Below are 14,470 nucleotides of genomic sequence, written 5' to 3' on the forward strand. Positions count from 1 at the left end.
GCAAATGTACGAAATACAGACATTTTACATTAGTATTCAGACCCTTTACTCAGTACTTTGTTGAAGCACCTTTGGTAGCGATTACAGCCTCAAGTCTTATTGGGTATGACGCTACAAGCTTGGCACACCTGTATTTGGGGGAGTTTTCCCATTCTTCTCTGCAGATCCTCTCAAGCTCTGTCAGGTTGGATGGGTAGCATCGCTGCACAGCTATTTTCAGGTCTCTCCAGAGATGTTCAATCGGGTTCAAGTCCGGGCACTGGCTGGGCCACAACGACATTCAGAGACTTGTCCCGAAGCCACTCTTTCATTGTCTTGACTGTGTGCTTAGGGTCGTTGTCCTGTTGGAATGTGAACTTCCGTCCCAGTCTGAGGTCCTGAGCGCTATGGAGCAGGTTTGCATCAAGGATCTTTCTGTACTTTGCTCTGTTCATCTTTCCCTTGATCCTGACTAGTCTACCTGTCCCTGCCATTGAAAAACATCCCCACAGCATGATGCTGTCAGCACCATGCTTCACCATAGGGATGGAATTGGCCAGGTGATGAGAGGTGCCAGGTTTCCTCCAGACGTGACTCTTGGCATTCAGGCCAAAGAGTTCAATCTTGGTTTCATCAGACCAGAGAATCTTGTTTCTCATAATCTGAGAGTCCTTTAGGTGCCTTTTGGCAACTCTGTTACAGTTGAAGTCAGAAGTTTACATACACCTTAGCCAAATACATTTAACCTCAGTTTTTCACAATTCGTGACATTTAATTTTATTAAAAATACCCTGTATTTGGTCAGTTAGGATCACCACTGTATTTTAAGAATATGAAATGTCAGAATAATAGTAGAGTGATTTATTTAAGCTTTTATCTCTTTCTTTCATCACATTCCCAGTGGGTCAGAAGTTTACATACACTCAATTAGTATTTGGTAGCATTGCCTTTAAATTGTTTAACGTGGGTCAAACGTTTTGGGTAGCCTTCCACAAGCTTCCCACAATATGTTGGGTGAATTTTTGCCCATTCCTCCTGACGGAGCTGGTGTAACCGAGTCAGGTCTGTAGGCTTCCTTGCTCGCACACGCTTTTTCAGTTTTGCCCACAAATTATATATAGGACTGAGGTCAGGGCTCCAATACCTTGACTTTGTTTTCCTTATGCCATTTTGACACAACTTTGGAGGTATGCTTGGGGTCATTGTCCATTTGGAAGACCCATTTGCGACCAAGCTTTAACTTCCTGACTGATGTCTTGAGATGTTGCTTCAATATATCCACATAATTTTCCTCCCTCATGATTCCATCTATTTTGTGAAGTGCACCAGGCCCTCCTGCAGCAGAGCACCTTTATAACACAATGCTGCCACCCCTGTGCTTCACGGTTGGGATGGTGTTCTTCGGCTTGCAAGCCTCATCCTTTTTCCTCCAAACATAACTATGGTCATTATAGCCAAACAGTTCTATTTTTGTTTCATCAGACCAGAGGACATTTCTCCAAAAAGTACGATCTTTGTTCCCATGTACATTTGCAAACTGTTTTGGAGCAGTGGCTTCTTTCTTGCTGAGCGGCCTTTCATGTTATTTCGGTATAGAACTCGTTTTATTATGGATATAGATACTTTTGTACCTGTTCCTTCAGCATCTTCATAAGGTCCTTTGCTGTTGTTCTGGGATTGATTTGCACTTTTCGCACCAAAGTACATTCATCTCTAGGAGACAGAATGCGTCTCCTTCCTGAGTGGTATGATGGCTACGTGGTGTTTATACTTGCGTACTATTGTTTGTACAGATGAAAGTGGTACCTTCAGGCGTTTGGAAATTGCTCCCAAGGATGAACCAGACTTGTGGAGTTCTACCATTTTTGGCAGATATTTTTGATTTTCCCATGATGTCAAGCAAAGAGGCACTGAGTTTGAAGGTAGGCCTTGAAATACATCCACAGGTACACTTCCAATTGACTCAAATAATGTCAATTAGCCAATCAGAAGCTTCTAAAGCCATGACATCATTTTCTGTAATTTCCCAAGCTGTTTAAATGCACAGTCAACTTAGTGTATGCAAACTTCTATACAAAGTAGATGTCCTAACTGACTTGCCAAAACTATAGTTTGTTAACAAGAAATGTGTGGGGTGGTTGAAACACTTAGGTTGAAGTCATTAAAACTAGTTTATGTAAACTTCAGACTTCAACTGTATGTGCCTTTTACTGAGGAGTGGCTTTTGTTTGGTCACTCTACCATAAAGACCTGATTGGTGGCACCCTCCCCCAGATCTGTGCCTCAACACAATCCTGTCCCGGAGCTCTATGGACAATTCCTTCGACCTCATGGCTTGGTTTTTTTCTCTGACATGCACTGTCAACTGTGGGACTTGATATAGACAGATGTGTGCCTATTCAAATCATATCTAATCAATTGAATTTACCACAAGTCAACTCCAATCAAGTTGTAGAACCAAGGATAATCAATGCAAACAGGATCCACCTGAGCTCAATTTTGATATCACAGCAAAGGCTCTGAATACTTACGTAAATAAGGTATTTCTGTTATTTAAAAACAAAAAAAGATTGCAAACATTTCTAAAAACCTGTTTCCGGGGTATTGTGTGTACTTTGAGGATTTTTAAAAATTAATTTAATCTTTTAGAATAAGGCTGTAACGTAACAAAATGTGGAAAAAGTGATGCGGTCTGAAAAATGTCGTAATGCAATGTAGTCCGTTCTGTATTATAGTCATGTGTGTCTGCTTTGAATACTCTCGCCTATAATCTGCAATCCATTCTGTACAGTTCTGATATTTGTCTAAATTAATATTATGGTCTATAGTATATTCTGTTATAAACAGGTACCATATCAAAAACGTGTGACAGTAAAGAAATATGTGTTATGGGCCATTGGCAATATGTAAATACACGTTTATTTGTGGGAAGAAAATAAAACAGTATTTGTGTTTGTTCATAATTTCATATAATAATAATAATTATTGTATGTTTTTTTACTTTGGAACTGGAGAGATTTCACTCAACTGTATCTTCTGAGTCCTATATCCCCGCTCACTCTGCTTTCCTATCGGATGGAAGGACCATATAGGTTATGACTGAGTGATTCTGTCTGTCTGTCTGTCTGTCTGTCTGTCTGTCTGTCTGTCTGTCTGTCTGTCTGTCTGTCTGTCTGTCTGTCTGTCTGTCTGTCTGTCTGTCTGTCTGTCTGTCTGTCTGTCTGTCTGTCTGTCTGTCTGTCTGTCTGTCTGTCTGTCTGTCTGTCTGTCTGTCTGTCTGTCTGTCTGTCTGTCTGTCTGTCTGTCTGTCTGTCTGTCTGTCTGTCTGTCTGTCTGTCTGTCTGTCTGTCTGTCTGTCTGTCTGTCTGTCTGTCTGTCTGTCTGTCTGTCTGTCTGTCTGTCTGTCTGTCTGTCTGTCTGTCTGTCTGTCTGTCTGTCTGTCTGTCTGTCTGTCTGTCTGTCTGTCTGTCTGTCTGTCTGTCTGTCTGTCTGTCTGTCTGTCTGTCTGTCTGTCTGTCTGTCTGTCTGTCTGTCTGTGAGAAAGAAGGCCATAGACTCTTGGTCACCTGGAACGTCAAAAGGACCAAATCCAGTAACCAGGTGACCCAATGGGGACAGAGGCCATATTTTCAACCCCCCAACCACTCATCTCTATCTCTGACTGTAGCTTCTTTTTTTGGTGTTCCTTCAGATGAATAACTGTGACTTTGCATCATGAAAAGTGTATCATTTTGAATGTAATCTAGAAGGGATGGGACCTTTTTGAATGTAATCTATTTTGGGATGGGAGAAGTGTCAATGATTTATTTTGTAAATAGGAAAAAGCATAATAGATTTTTTTTCATCCCTGTGGAGATGTCGTGTGAGAGTCCGAGTGTATACAGGCATTTGTATGGGATACCCCTGAGCTGCGGTGTGTGTGTGTGTTTTTTTTCTCCCGACAGATTCAATCCCACTGCTTAAGTATCAGTCCATTCTATCAATCAATTCTATGCTTTGTGCATCATAAGAGTAGCTTCTCTGCAGTTAATGGAAATGCTCCTTGTAATACTGTGCATTTAATAAAGGTGGTATGTCTTACAATACGTTGTCTCCTTTGAGTTATGCTTTAGAATACCAATCTCATACATTATCTTCTGTACATCTTATTCATAGAACCCCAAGCGGATTGAATTACATCTGAGATTTGGGCCTCCTTGAGCAGCTGTTCATTTGTTAGCTAATCATATGAAATCATATACCGGCTACAGGTATATGCCGATTTAATTTCATATCCATTTACATGATTTATTGCATGTAGGCTACCAACCTGCAGCAGAATTCAATACCGCGCTTCCAATCTCTCGTAGAATTGCTGTCAGAGGTCATTTGCCATTGTACCCCAGTAGCCACGAGATAATGGACTCATCTGATCCACGTACCTTATAACTCGCAATGATTTACTGCTCCAGTGCCACCATCAGGGTTGCGTTAATTCAGGCACACCATACCAAAACATTTTGCAACAGAAAACGAGTATTCCTTATTAAACAAGTTCAGATTTTCAGTCCGTTTTATTAAGTTTGGTGCCTAATGAACATAACCCAGCTTTCTGTTCGGCATCTGATAGGCAGAGTATCTGAACACTGTGTTGGGATGTCCATTGATACGTGACATGTAAACCCGCCATTGCTTCTGGTGGCTATTTTATAGAACCAGCCCTTGCAGTGTCGTGAAAGGCATCCCGAAGGGCAACTTTGGGATCTAAAAATAAACCCACAGTTAAGTGACAATGGCAGCTGGCCCGTAGCAAAGACCCTGATACACAGACAAACCAATACCAGTAATGCTTGCTGAGCAGGATGAAGTGGTGCCTAGGCCAAGGCCCTATCCACAAAGCATCTCAGAACAGAATCCTGTTAACCTGTGAAAAGTGAATCCTGTTAACCTGTGAACCTGTTAACCTGTAACGGTGAATCCTGTTAACCTGTTTTAAGACAAAAGAATCCCAGCTCAGAGTAGGTTTTAGAATGATCTTCAGGCAAACTCTGAGCTAGGAATGAAATCAACTCATACAAGTTTCTCAGCTGGTAATCATGACAGTTTGCAGTACCGCAAAGGAATGGTGGTGACGACGCCATGACGCTTATTTACAGTGTTGCAAATGGGGAATAACCAACCACGGTGAGTCATTGCCATTCGCCAGCTGTGAACTCTAGTCTATAGCACGCTTCAGACAACCACTGTGAGAGTGAAGAGTTCTTCACGGATCGACCTGGACCCGATCCGTAACCCGAGTGGGTCCAGATCCAAAATTCTAAATCAGGTCACGGGTCTGGGTCAGATCTGATATGATTTTCACAGGTCTCCGGTCTGTGTCATTTTAACTGACTTATCCGGAAGGACCCGTACAGATCCGAACGCAACTGCTGCAGGAGAGAAAAATCCAAAGAGAAATTGTACAATTTACTGTATGCTGCTGCTCTTTTGGAGAGTGGCGTGTCAGGCACGTGTAGCTTGTTGTGGAATAATAAGGATATATCTAATCAATGGAAGATGGAATTGTAATGACGAAAAGGAGAAGGATCGGTTACAATGACCAAGAGCCATTTATTTGTAGCTGTGTAGGGCGAGAAAGCGCATCCAGCCCCAACTAGCCTAGCTAGCTAGCTGAACTAGCTTCTCCAGGTTTGAAGCAGTCAAGACAGGTACAACGTAGTCATATTGCATGATAAACAAACTAGCTATGGCAGCTGTCGGGGGCCATGCAAGATGGCGACGAGGGCAGCAGCATCCATGTGAACTCTGGGACAGTTATCGAGTTGATTTCCATTGATTTATTGAACCGCAAACCTATCTCCATTACGAAAGGAATTTAACAGTATGTCTTTTGAACCAAAATCAAGAAGATCTGCCTGTTAGTTGAGACCCAAAAATGAACTTTCTCTGTGCACCTGTTGGCTATCCAGCCAGGTTCACTAGTTAGATAGCTAAGTTACTGCCTTTAGCTAACTTTAAAAAAGAATAATAATAATAGCAATTGTTTATCTGTCTGGCGAGTGACAGTACTGCAAAGGCCATGACTATGTTTACACAACTGTCTTTGAAATGGAAGAATCTCCATGACAAACATATAGAGGAGCTTTAATGATGCACCGGGTGACTTAAGAGATCACTTGCCACCAAGGACAACAATCAAGATTCAAGGCTTCCTCGTTGATTTGTGACCAGTTGTTGGTATCAGGCACTTGATGGTTTTTGAACCCAAATGAAAAAGACTTAACTTGGAGCAATGCTAACAGAACTTTTCGTTTGCAGTTTCAGAAATCTCACACCATTGAACATCTTTATCTAATCATAAGATAATAGTCCTTAGTATTGTTGGTTCTAAAGAAAAAAAGTAACAATATTTGTGGTTACTGGAAATTGAATAATAATTTATTACTAGATGAGTTATTCATTGACACTATTAAACCAGCTGCTAAGGAGATTCTTTGGGAACAAGCAAATGGTATATTTACAAAGATACACATTAAGTTTAAAGTCACAGAATTGGCAATAAAGCATAGTAAGATACTCTTGACACCTATCCCAAATGGGAACTACGAATGTGGCTCATGTGCACAGTGCAATAGCACTATTAAAAACGTCTTTCTTCAGACCCCCACATACAGGTCGAAGAATCCCTGTTAGAGGTACCATCTCATGTAAGACCAAGGGATTAATCCATCTCATCACCTGTTCATGTGGAAAAGCCTATGTAGGACAAACAAAAAGACGATTAAAACAACGCATAGCTGAACACCGCAGCTCAATCAGGTGTAAGAACATTGACTATCCAGTAGCAGCTCACTTTGTTGAAGCTAACCATTCAATCTCCTCCCTCAAATACACAGGCATTGAGCATGTTGCTCTACCAAGGAGAGGAGGTAACCATCGAGATCCTACTACTGCAAAGGGAGGCTTACAGGATATCCTATCTCAAAACATTGACCCCTAGTGGTCTGAATGTTGACTTTGATCTCAGGCCCTTCTTATGAACAAATCTTTATTTTATGAACAAGTCTCATTAATTGATATATTCTTTCTACAGCTTATTAGCGTACACCAAATATGTTCCCCCTGTTGATGATGCTCATTACACATTAAGGTTGAACCAAAAGATTACAGGTAACAAATGTGAAATTGAATTCAACAATAACGTATGTTGATGCTAATATGATGTACAATATTCAATGTTTCTATATGATAACAATAGCGTAATATATTTAATATGCCATGAAAAAATAGTTTAACAGTTTCACTAATTCATTTGAATTAACTTAATCATTATGACACACCCCTCCCTATTTTCATTAGTTGCACTAATTGCACTGTTTGTCTACATAACCTGGTTCAAATATTCATGATATTACCCTGAGGAAGGCACAGTGGTTTCGAAATGTTGGTAAATACCCATTAAATTGCTGGGAGTTTATACATGGAGTATGCAACTTTATTTTGATAGAATTAAGCATAGTAAAACATTTTACTCAGCCAAGGAAGATAAAATAATGGAAAATCTGAATGATCTGCTTATAAAAGCTCATCTTACAGTAGAAGAAGACATAACACTTAGTACATGCTGTAGTAAATGCACGTTGACATGGCTAAATGTGCCTTTATAAATTCAAGAGCCAAATGCCTGGAAGAAGGTGAAAATACTACTAGTTACTTTTTTGCCTTAGAAAAAAGGAATCAGAAAATAAACTGTTCTGTTCAGCTCTTAAGATAAATGACAATCTTAACACTAATCCTGTAGAAGTATCAGAGCATGTGAATTTATTTTATGGTAATTTGAACAATTCAAATTTTGATCTCAAGGATGGTGACAGGTTTGCTGAAAAGGTCAAGGGCTTTATTCAGTCGAACACAACTGAAGAAAATTATTCCAATGTTTTTTTTCTTCTTGAAACTTCTTTATCGGAAATGTTTAAATAATGTATGGATAGAAAATGCCTACCACAATGAAAATGATTATTACCCCTTTTTCTCCACAATTTTGTGATATCCAATTGTTACAGTCTTGTCCCATAGCTGCAACTCCCATACAGACTCGGGAGAGGCCAAGGTTGAGAGCCATGCATCCCCTGAAACACACACTGCTTCTTGACACATTGCTCGCTTAACCCGGAAGCCAGCCGCACCAATGTGCCGGAGGAAACACCGTACAACTGGCGACTGTGTCAGCGTGCACTGCACCCGGCCCGCCACTGGAGTCGCTAGAGCACAATGGGCAAGGACATCCCGGCCGGCCAAACCCTCCCTAACCCGGACGACGCTGGGCCAATTGTGCGGTGCATCATGGGTCTCCCAAGCCCGGCCGGCTGCGACACAGCCCGGGATTGAACCCGGATCTGTAGCGAAGCCTCAAGCACTGCGGTACCTTAGACCGCTGCACCACTCGGGAGGCGCAGTACTGAAAGGTATGCGTCAAAGGTGTCCCCTTTCTCCAATTATTTTTTCGATTTTGGTGGAACTATTATCTTTGACTGTCCTGAATGGTTCAGACATTCAAGGTTTATCAACATAAAACAGCAAAATAAGAATAACTCTACTGGCTGATGACAAAGCATTGTTTCTTGGAGATACAGTACATAATCAAAATTGAGCAGGTGGTGCAGTTGATCAATTAAACTTAATTTGTCAAAGTCTGACATTTTATGTTTACGGTGCATTCGGAAAGTATTCAGACCTCTTCACTTTTTCCATATTTTGTTATTTTACAGTCTTATTCTAAAATGGATTGTAAAAAAAAACGTTTCCTCATCAATCTACACACAATACCCCATAAAGACCCAAACAATCTTGTATACATTATATACAAAAATAAGTGGACACCCCTTCAAATGAGTGGATTCGACTATTTCAGCCACACACATTGCTGACAGGTGTATAAAATCTAGCACACAGCCATGCAATCTCCATAGTAAACATTGGCAGTAGAATGGCCCGTACTGAAGAGGTCAGTGATTTCAACATGGCACCGTCATAGGATGCCACCTTTCCAACAAGTCAGTTTGTCAAATTTCTGCCCTGGTCAACTGTAAGTGCTGTTATTGTGAAGTGGAAACATCTAGGAGCAACAAGGCTCAGCCGCGAAGTGTTAGTCCACACAAGCTCACAGAACAGGGCCGGCGATTGCGGAAACTCATACGTATAAAAATCCTATGTCCGCGGATGCAACACTCACTACAGAGTTCCAAACTGCCTCTGGAAGCAACGTCAGCACAATAAGTGTTCGTCGGGAGCTTAATGCAATGGGTTTCCATGGCCTAGAAGCCACACTAGACTAAGATCACCATGCGTAATGCCAAGCGTCGGCTGGAGTGGTGTAAAGCTCACCGCCATTGGAATCTGGAGCAGTGGAAACGTTCTCTGTAGTGCTGAATCACGCTTCACCATCTGGCAGTCCGTCGGGTTTGGCGGATGCCAGGAGAACACTACCTACCCGAATGCATAGTGCCAACTCTAAAGTTTGGTGGAGGAGGAATAATGGTCTGGGGCTGTTTTTCATGGTTCGGGCTTGGCCCCTTTGTTCCAGTGAAGGGATATCTTAACGTTACAGCATACAATGACATTGTATACGATTCTATGCTTAAAACTTTGTGGCAACAGTTTGAGGAAGGCCCTTTCCTGTTTCAGCATGACAAATTCCCAGTGCACAAAGAGAGGTCCATTCAGAAATGGTTTGTCGAGATCGGAGTGGAAGAACTTGACTGGCCTGCACAGAGCCCTGACCTCAAACCCGTGGATCAGCTTTGGTGATGAATTGGAACACCGACTGCGAGCCAGGCCTAATCGCCCAACATCAGTGCCCGACCTCCCTAATGCTCTTGTGGCTGAATGGGAGCAAGTCCCCGCAGCAATGTTCCAACATCTAGTGGAAAGCCTTCCCAGAAGAGTGGAGGCTGTTATAGAAGCAAAGGGGGGACCAACTCCAAATGAATTCTCATGATTTTAGAATGAGATGTTTGATGAGCAAGTGTTCACATACTTTTGGCCATGTAGTGTACTTTGTACATAAAGTATATGTTAAGATCAAAATAAATATGATAGCAAAGGACAGGTAAAAAGTTAAGAGGAACACCCGCCATGAAAACCTAACCTAGTGATAGTTTTATTTTTCAGAGGAACAATTACACAAATTCTAATGCCAAAGACACACCAGTGGTGTTGAGTGTCCCTGAATGGTCTAGTAGTCGCAGTCCTGACCACATTTTTGATATTGCTAATACATTTTTGATAATGCTAATACATTTTTGATATTGGTAATTACATATTTAACATTGATAAATCATTTTTTTATTGAAAAAAAACTATTATTTACATGAATAATTACATTTATATATGTTAAAACAGCTTTCCATAGTTGGCCTGTATAAATTTTTTTTTTTTTTTTTACCAAATCTGATGGTCATTTAAAAGCAGACTTTTTACAATATTACTTTTATATCAACAGACTCGTCACTCTTGTTTAATAACTCTTAATTGGTTTTGCATAGTAGGCATCAAGTCTCCTGCCGACAATATTCCATACAATGTTGCATACAACGTTTGAAAGGTCTAGCTGTCATTTTCATCAACACAATTCAAGTTAACAAAAGCCCTAGATGCCTCCCATTGGCCAAATTTAGGAATGCGCTCCAAATGGATAACTTGAAATAACATGTTGTAGGTAATTAAATAATCGCAAGAAAAACACATTTATTAGCCTAGTGGTTTTAAGTATTTAAGCATATAATGTGAATTAGGCCTTGTGATATCGTTGTCACAAACGCAAGAGATACTGTTGGATGTAGGTCTAGATTATGTATGGAGTGATCATATAAACTCAGCAAGAAAAGAAAAGTTCTTTCACTGTCAACTGCATTTTTTCAGTAAACTTAACATGTGTAAATATTTGTATGAACATAACAAGATTCAACAACTGAGACATAAACTGAACAAGTTCCACAGACATGTGACTAACAGAAATTGAATAATGTGTCAATGAACAAGGGGGGGTCAAAATAAAAAGTAACAGTCAGTATCTGGTGTGGCCACCAGCTGCATGTAGTACTGCAGTGCATCGCCTCCTCATGGACTGCACCAGATTTTCCAGTTTTTGCTGTGAGATGTTACCATACTCTTCCACCAAGGCACCTGCATGTTCCCGGACATCTCTGGGGAATGGCCCTAGCCCTCACCCTCCGATCCAACAAGTCCCAGACGTGCTCAATGGGATTGAGAACAAGGCTCTTTGCTGGCCATGGCAGAACACTGACATTCCTGTCTTGCAGGAAATCATGCACAGAACAAGCAGTATGGCTGGTGGCATTGTCATGCTGGAGGGTCATGTCAGGATGAGCCTGCAGGAAGAGTACCACATGAGGGAGGAGGATGTCTTCCTTGTAACGCACAGCATTGAGATTGCCTGCAATGACAACAAGCTCAGTCCGATGATGCTGTGACCCACCGCCCCAGACCAAATCGATCCCGCTCCAGAGTACAGGCCTCGGTTTAACGCTCATTCCTTTGACGATAAACGCAAATCTGACCATCACACCTGGTGAGACAAAATCGTGACTCGTCAGTGAAGAGCACATTTTGCCAGTCCTGTCTGGTTCAGCGACGGTGGGTTTGTGCCCTTTGGCCACGTTGTTGCCGGTGATGTCTGGTGAGGACACATTTTTACGAATGATTTTTAAAGACAAGGTCCTGAAAAAAGGACATTTCTTTTTTTTGCTGAGTTTAGAAATATCAAAACATTTTAACAACCCCAAAGCAATTGCATCTCATGAGATGCCCTAAATATCTGTCGACTAGGTGCGACTCTTATGACTGAAGAGGCTTCATGCATAGCTAGAATAGTTTTTTCATAAGAGTAGGAGTAAAATGTCTCTATTCTCAGCACTTATGACAAATGTTCTATTCTGAGATGGTTTATGGATACAGGACCAGTTCTTACAATGGTGCAGCTGTAGAACATTTTGAGGTTCCATGCCAAATCTTTTCAGTCTCCTGAGAGGGAATAGGTTTTGTCATGCCCTCTTCACGACTGTCTTGGTGTGCTTGGACCATGTTAGTTTGTTGGTGGTATGGACACCAAGGAACTTGAAGCTCTCAACCTGCTCTACTACGGTCCCGTCGATGAGAACGGGGGCGTACTCTGTCCTCCTTTTCCTGTAAGTCCACAATCATCTCCTTCGTCTTGATCACGTTGAGGGAGAGGTTTTTGTCCTTGCACCACATGGTCAGGTCTCTGAACTCCTCCCCATTGGCCAGGGGTGGGAAACACCAGTCCTTGAGGGCCTGATTGGAGAAAAAGTGACACACTATCCCTAGCAAACACAGCTAATTAATCTAATTGCATTCTAAACTGAAGATCATGATTAGGTGATTATTGGAGTCAGGTGTGTTAACTGGGGCTGGGGCAAAACTGTGACATCAATCAGGCCCTCGAGGTCTGGAGTCGCCCACCCCTGCTATAGGCAGCCTCATTGTTGTCGGTGATCAGTTCTACCACTGTTGTGTTGTCGGCAAACTTAATGGTGTTGGGAGTCGTGCTTGGCCGTGCAGTCGTGGGCGAACAGGGAACACAGGAGGGGACTAAGCACACACCCCTGAGGGGCCCCCGTGTTGAGGATCAGCATGGCAGATGTGTTGTTGCCTACCCTTACCACCTGGGGGCGTCCCGTCAGGAAATCCAGGATCCAGTTGCAGAGGGAGGTGTTTAGTCCCAGGGTCCTCAGTTTAGTGATGAGCTTGAAGGGCACTATGGTGTTGAACATGTTCCTTTTGTCTCAGTGGGAAAGGGCAGTGTGGAGTGCAATAGCGATTGCATCATCTGTGAATCTGTTGGGGTGGTATGCGAATTGGAGTGGGTCTAGGGTTTCTGGGATGATGGTGTTGATGTGAGTTTCAAAGCATTTCATAGCTAAAGACATGAGTGCTACAGGTCGGTAGTCATTTAGGCAGGTTACAACTCCCCCTCCAGTACAGCCACCGATTACCAAACCTGGTTGTATCAACAAGCATCTGCAAGTTATGAGCAGTCAGCTGTTCACACACCAAAATGTTGGGAAGACAGGCAACACTTAATAAAATAGGTGGCCCTAGCTCGCAAAAAGAAAGTACTAGACAACAGATATACAAAAATTATACTTATCACTCCTGGAGATATCAGCTGTCCTCCAGCTATAGAATAAGTACAGTGTTGCCCACTGCTGTCATACTGGTAGTAGAACAAGGGAAGCCATTGCAGTGCATAGATAGAGGTGAGAGCTTAAAGGGATACTTTGAGAGTTTGGCAATGAGGCCCTTTATCTACTTCCCCAGAGTCAGATGAACTCGTGGATTCCATTTTCATGTCTGTGTCCGGTTTGAAGGAAATTAGCGTACATAACATGTAAAAAGTGCCATGCCATGTTTCATGAGATGAAATAAAAATCAAATGTTCCATAACACCATCACCTCATGTTTCAGCATGATAACGCACGGCCATGTCACAAGGGTCTGTATACAATTCCTGGAAGCTGAAAATGTCCCAGTTCTTCCATGGCCTGCGTACTCAGACACGTCATCCATTGAGCATGTTTGGGATGCTCTGGATCAACGTGTACGACAGCGTGTTCCAACTTTGCACAGCCATTGAAGAGGAGTGGGACAATGTTCCACAGGCCAGCATGATCAACTCTATGCAAAGGAGAGGTGTCACGCTGCATGAGGCAAATGGTGGTCACACCAGATACAGACTGGTTTTCTGATCCATACCCCAACCTTATCTCTGACCCACAGATGCATATCTGTATTCCCAGTCGTGATATCCATATATTAGTAGCCAATTTATTTCAATTCACTGTAACTCAAAATATGACATTGTTGCATTTATCTACACTGAACAAAAATATTAAGGGCCAAAATCCCAAAGTATCCCTTAAAACTGCACAGGGTTCAGTGGCGTCCGGGGTCCAGTGGTCTTTAGGTCCAGGGAAGTTGGTGCTGCACTAGAGTATTTGATTGAGCCTTGTTTATGGTACACACCCAGTTAGATAAAATATCTTATTAAAGCCTTGAACATTGCGACACATACAGTTGAAGTCGGAAGTTTGAATACAATTAGGTTGGAGTCATTAAAACTAGTTTTTTAACCACTCCACAAATTTCTTGTTTACGAACTATAGTTTTGGCAAGTCGGTTAGGACTTCTACTTTGTACATGACAAGTAATTTTTCTTACAACTGTTTACAGACAGATTATTTCACTTAAAATTCATTATAATCACAATTCCAGTGGGTCAGAAGTTTACATACACTAAGTTGACTGTGCCTTTAAACAGCTTGGAAAATTCCAGAAAATGATGCCATGGTTTTAGAAGCTTCTGATAGGCTAATTGACATAATGAGAGTCAATTGGAGGTGTACCTGTGGATGTATTTCAAGGCCGACCTTCAAACTCTGTGCCTCTTTGCTTGCCATCATGGGATAATCAA

The sequence above is a fragment of the Oncorhynchus gorbuscha genome, linkage group LG11 (genome assembly GCF_021184085.1).
Source record: "Oncorhynchus gorbuscha isolate QuinsamMale2020 ecotype Even-year linkage group LG11, OgorEven_v1.0, whole genome shotgun sequence".
Lineage (NCBI taxonomy): Eukaryota > Metazoa > Chordata > Actinopteri > Salmoniformes > Salmonidae > Oncorhynchus > Oncorhynchus gorbuscha.